The sequence below is a fragment of the Parasteatoda tepidariorum genome, chromosome 2 (assembly GCF_043381705.1).
Source record: "Parasteatoda tepidariorum isolate YZ-2023 chromosome 2, CAS_Ptep_4.0, whole genome shotgun sequence".
NCBI lineage: Eukaryota > Metazoa > Arthropoda > Arachnida > Araneae > Theridiidae > Parasteatoda > Parasteatoda tepidariorum.
The window spans coordinates 80395992-80402436 of NC_092205.1; the positions used below are offsets into that span (position 1 = coordinate 80395992).

A 6445-nucleotide genomic window follows, 5' to 3' on the forward strand; every position below is an offset into this window, starting at 1 on the left:
TATTATAGATATATATCAGATATATATATGAACGTAACTTCATTTACGTTATTTACATTTCTGTTTAAGTGCTAGAGATATGAAATCATAACCTTTTTCTCTGAAGAAACAAAGGCATATTATCAAAAATCTAAGGAAATTCCAAAAAGAATCGTTTGTAGCAAACAGAATTCGAAAAAGACTCATTCACGGAAAACAGAAGGAAACAAAAGAGCCATAGTAATTTCTACGAAATTTTTCCCAATCTCCAGAAAAGAGGAAAAGTGGTTAAAAAGGCGGGCGTACATAGAGAGAAAACGACGCAAAAAAATGCAACAAACATAAAAGCATCATGAGGGTGTTTCAGAGTAAAAAGCATCACCAAAAAAAAAAGCAATCGTAAACAAACAAAAATAACAAGAAAGAGAAAAGATAGCATCAGAGCAATGAGATCATTTTACAAAACCATTCTAAGGGTGGGAAGATAGCCCACCTTCCCTGATTACCACTTGAATGTGCAGAACGACAGATAGACTATGCCTCACATGTGTGCATGTGTCCTTCTCAGTCCACACATTCACATCACATACATGCACACTCACACAATCCCCTTTTGTTAAAAGGCGGAGGTAAACCTGACTCACGACCAAAATTCCTGAAATTCTCCGGGAAATTGAGTTTCCGTTCTCGACAACAAATATTGCGAATTTCTCCTTTTGCTGTAGGGAGCCGGGGGTCTTTTTGAGCAATTTCTCTTTTCAATGGGGATCCTCATCCTCCCCTCATCTTCCATAAACTCCCCCTCAATCTCGCTCCCTCTCCTCGACATAAATTTATATTTTATCCGAAGTGTGGAGGATTGGGAGAAAAGTGAATGCGTGTGCCTTCTACTAAACGCCACTTTAGTTCAGTCTTTAAGTCAAATAGGGCACCCTTTTCTTCTACGAGGGGTCATCCTCTTAATGAGATAATGATATTTAGAGGTTGGTTACCGCTTTTATCTTTCACACGAATATTACGGTAATACATCTTATTCGCTTTAGAATCGTTTGACTTAGGAAAATTTCCGTGTTTTAAATAAATGTATCTGTTATTCTAACTTTATCTTTAACTTTCGTTACACTTGAATTTTTTTAGGATGGTAAAAACTAATTTTTATCTCAATTATTCTGTTTTGTTTAAATTAAAAATAATGCAGAAAAGGATTTTAATTTTTTTAAAAAATTTCTATTCCAACGCTTTTTTTATTTAATTTTACGTTCAATTTAATATTCGAGAAAATTTATTACGTCAGTAATTTATTATAAATTATAAAATAATTAAGGAAATAGTCACAATATTTTTTTAAAAAGTTTACATTCTGATTATATTGATAGTCAAATAATAAACGATAAATTCTGTAAATAGATTTGATCATTAGCTAATTAAACTCTAACTATGCAGAATTGGAACATAAGTGTGATTTTTGCACTTTGAGAACGGACACTTTTTACAATTGAATTTTTTTAACTGTCATAAAATAAGGCTTACAGTTTATTATGGCTAAATTTACAACTTAGATTCTTCGCCTTAAGGTCATAACTAAATAATTTTTTATCTTATTTACTTTGTTTTTTTTCGCTAAAAATAAATCAGAATAAGTTTTTATTTCTTTATCAATTTCTATTCTAATGCTCTATGCTTTTCTATTTCATTTTACGTTCCATTTATTTTTTCATAACAAAATGAATATTATTTTTCCAGAAAGTTCATTATAACATTATTTTTAATAAATTAATGAAAATATTAAATAAATAACCACAATATTTAAAAAAAAAATTATATTTCGATTCTACCGATATTCGAACAAAACACGACAAATTCCGTAAATAGAATTAGTTAATTAAAGTCTAATCATGCAGAGTTTGAACATAAATGTAATTTTTGCAGTTTGAGCTTTGACACTTGATGCGCTTGAATTTTTGATGATCATTAAAATAATTTTTATCAAACTTTTTCTGTTTATTTAAGTTAAAAATAGTGCAGGATAGGATGCTATTATATTTTCTTTTACGATCCATTTCATTTCCGAATTTTATTTTTCAATAAAATTTATTATGCTATTATTGTTCTAAAAGTAATAATTAATTAAATAAAAAAATAATCACAATATTTCAAAAAAATATTTATATTTTGATTCTACCGGTATTCAAATAATAAGCGACAAATTCAGTAAATAGATTTGATTATTAGCTAATTAAACTCTAATTATGCAGAGTTTGAACATAAATGTGATTTTAATTCTATCATTAAAAAACTTGAAACGTGGTTAGAAAAATCCTACATGAAACGGAAGCCATAATAGTTACTTAGTGTTTCGTAATCCCCACTCTTAATCTACTGGTGGTTTAGCAAATGGTCAAAATTGGGAGAATGTTTTTGGCCAAAACGCTATTTGCTTGTCTTATAACATGGAAAAATTGGTTTTGCTATGCGAAGAAGACTGTAGATTTAAATAAGACTCTTTACGTGTAAAACCGTCAATGGATTAATATGTAAATTCAAGAATCCTTGCTAAAAGTGAAGTAAAAAAAATATGCTAATTAATATTTAAGCTATGCCGGCCAGGTGGCCGAGCGGTTAGCGTGCCTGACTGCGGAGCCAGTGGCTGCGGGTTCGAATCCCGCTCTGGGCATGGATGTTCCTTTCTCTCTATCTGTGTTCTATGTCCTTTCTCCTTTGTGTGTGAATGTGTGAATGTGACCCGCCCTATAAACGGGTTGTGGTAGTGTGACGTGGGCGACGCTGCTCCACCGCCGTGGCTTCGCCACAGGTGCCCACTGGGTAACGAAAAGAGAGTTAGCAGTTCTGGCACTTTCTGTGGCCAATGGACAATAGTTCCAAGTGCCCGCCATTAAAAAAAAATATATATTTAAGCTATTGTAATAATAAATACTAATTTGCATAAAGGTTGTAAATTAATAATGGGGAATCGTTAACGAAGAAAACGTGATTAAAAACATCAATGCCTGTTTGCCATTGGGAGTTGAGAGTGGATGGAAAAAGCGATTTTTATAACTAGTTTTTACGCAAAAAGTATAGTGATCAGCCAAATTTGGATTTTTTTTCTTTCTTTGGTTCCTTTTCACACTTAATTGTTAATTTGTGATGCTTTATTTTTTCGAAAGTATTTCAGATAGAAAGTCTTATATAAATACCAAAGGTGGTTTTAAAGTTGATTTACAAATATTGCTTTTTATAGTTCCTTACACACTTCCTGATTGCAAACACTGCCTTTTTTACTGTTTTCTGCAAATATTTGCTCCTTATAAAAAAAACTTATTATAGTACGTATTTCGCTTTATATGATTTTAGGTTTAAAGTTTTAGTGAAAATCGGAAGTACCTCTGAACTGTAAATTGTTTAGTATAGTTACCACAACTTTTTGTGTTGAAGTAAGTAAAAAATTTTTACAATGCACACTTTGTATTTACATTTTCGCTGTTATAGTTTTAATAATTTTTATATTCATTTTTGTTTGTTTGTTTACTGACAATACCGTTTTTTATGCGCATTAGAATCAATTTAATGGTTAAATTACATAAACTCTTCATTTAAAAAAACAAGCATATTTTTGTAAAATACTCGCATTAATTCTTTCAAACAATTATTATTTTGTCAATTTTATATAATTTTCTGCATAATAACTACAGTTCTGTACTTGTTCCGTGGAAACTAGTTCGGAAATCATCGCTCTAGATAAACTAATCAAAAAGTGTTGTGAACTGTTTCTGACGAAAAAGTGATAAAAGTTAATTTGGAATCGTGCAATCGTAGGACGCATATTTGCTGAAATAATGCAAACTCTCTGAGAGGGATTTTGTTTAATAAGATTAAGTAAAAGCTTAACTAAGCAAGTATTTATATTTGTATTTTGAAAAATCTAAGCATTTATATTTTTAATTTCAAGTTTTTTTCTCAGTTTATCTGTTTTATATACTAAGGGAAAATATTCTTCACTAACTCTAGTAAACTACTGAAATATATGACTTTTCCCTTTTTATCCCTAAAGTCAAAAAGATATTTTAGTTGTATCCCTTTACATGCTGCACTGATTCTTGGATGCAGGGACGTTGTTAGTAGGGCACATAAATCACTAAGGTGCTAACATAACTTCTTTTCTTTTCTTTTTTTTTAGTGATCATCTTCTGGCAAAAAAAAAAGGAAAAAAATTGGGTGCGTGTTTTTCTTTCATGAGATCCTATTTACCAAATGATTATTTGATCAAATAGCTATTGTAAGCTTTGTTTGCTAGCAGAATTCTGCTAAATCCATGTTTTGTTACGGTAATTTAATGTTCAGTTGCTTTTTTTTATATATATACATCTATAATTATCAATGTGGCTTTGAGCATTGAAATCTGCTCAATCAAATAACTCAATGAGGTATTTGAATCTGGTTAATATAATAACGATTCCATAATTACCAGTTTTTGATATTTTTATTACTTAATTCTGTTTTATTCAAGTTTAAAAAAATTGTTTCATGCTAACGATTCTAATTATGTGGAGTTCAAAGGGGTTGAGCAATGTTTCTTCGAAACATAGCTTAACCACTTCAAACTAATAAAAAACAGAATGAAACAAATAAAATTATTATAATATTTTTTTATCTGTTTATGTTTTTTATACTTTAAACAGAATAATAAAAAATTATTATAAAAAGTAATTGTTACTTTATGAAAAATACAGAGGAGCTATTATTATTGTTATTATTATTATTATTTTTACATAAAATCGCTCAAAATTGCTAAGAATGAACACAAAATTTGTAAACTAACAGCTAATATTTGAAGAAAAAAAATTAAAATGGTACTTTACCAATCACATGAAATATAATACGATAATATTGAATCAATATAATACGAGTATATTGAATCAATATAATACGATAATATTGAATCAATATAATACGATAATATTGAATTAATATACCAATTTTATCTACAAAAATTAGCTTACAATAAAAAAATTTAATTTTAATTTTCACTAAAGTTAAATTAATAGCTATAACACTGTATTTAACGAAAATTAATTTCACTAATTGTTTATATGTCTTATATCTTTCTGATATGCCACAGCATTCCGTTAAAAATCTCTAAAGTGGAGATTTTTGTTGAAATTCTACTTTAGGTATACGTTAAACAATATATGCGTTAATTATGTATAGGTATACATTAATAATGCATAATACATACAATAAGAACAATCATGCTTAATGGAATTAAATTGTTCAAATTGCTAGCATGATAGGTATACATTAATAATGCATAATACATACAATAAGAACAATCATGCTTAATGAAATTAAATTGTTCAAATTGCTAGCATGCTATAACTTTATATAACATAACATGATATAACTTATGATATAATTTATAACTATAACAAAATATAACTTATAACTATAACGTAATATAAGTTAAAGGAATTAAGTACTATAAAAATTTAGTTATTGCATTCTATTTTTAACATTGATAATGAAGTTATGAAATCTATAAATACTTAATGGAATTAAATTCTTTTTCATTACATTCTTAATGATATAACTTTTTACATCTTCTTTCTTATATTATTTAAAGATGTGAGTTTTATCGAAATTCATTATAAGGTACATACGTTAAATAATGCGTTACAATAGCAAAAATAGAAACAGTATTTTTAATATTAATATAGATTCTGGTGCATAAAAATAGAAAGTTAATGAGGTTTAATTAGAAAGATAATCAATTATAATGAAACAAAATTATTGCATTTCAAATATCCCTCAATTTTTGACCGAGCACACACAAAAATGAAACATAAAATTTTTCATTAAATAACTTAAAAAACCTAAATTTTGTCAATTTGTCTTATTATTTAAATTTTTTTAAATTTTCCTTTTAGAGTATTAAAAATTAGGGGTGTAAAAAATTCAAAATTATATACTATTATAAATGTTTAAAACATTTTATATACTTTTATCAATAGACTTTATCAGAAGAATAGCAAATCTCAAGTGCTTAGAAGATTATGGCAAAAATTTTTCGATACTTTAAATCTGTCATCACCGCAACAAGATTTTTATTTACAATATCAATCACCACCCAGTAGAACACTGCATAAAAAAATAAACAAGACAAAAAAGAAAATTTAGTGGGGAGAAAATATCAGTAATTGATAACCTAATGCGCGTTAAGACTGTTACATACACAATTCTCCAAAATTTATGACAACTACTGAGATATTAAGAGCTTATAAACAATGAAGCAATTTGTTCACTTATCTCTTGCAAATATAACAGAATGTATGCCAAGTAAAGTTCCCGACACAGTGAGATAATAAATTTCTCATTTGATTTAATTTGTTTAATTTATTTAACGATAGATATTTAATATTGTTAATTCATTTTGATTAATTTATTTGTGGTGTTATTAATTATGTATATA

The 6445-nt window shown here is 27.8% G+C and overlaps 1 protein-coding gene and 1 long non-coding RNA gene across 2 annotated transcripts in view; one reads left to right on the top strand and one right to left on the bottom strand.

Annotated features, from left to right (window-relative positions):
* Positions 1 to 6445, bottom strand: part of LOC107442844 (transcription factor LBX2) — a 100650-nt gene that overhangs the window by 68414 nt on the left and 25791 nt on the right. The gene's annotated exons all lie outside the window — the stretch shown is intronic.
* Positions 2583 to 2892, top strand: LOC139425023 (uncharacterized). Its single transcript, XR_011636190.1, has 2 exons — positions 2583 to 2658; positions 2818 to 2892. It is a non-coding gene; the product is annotated as an uncharacterized lncRNA (long non-coding RNA).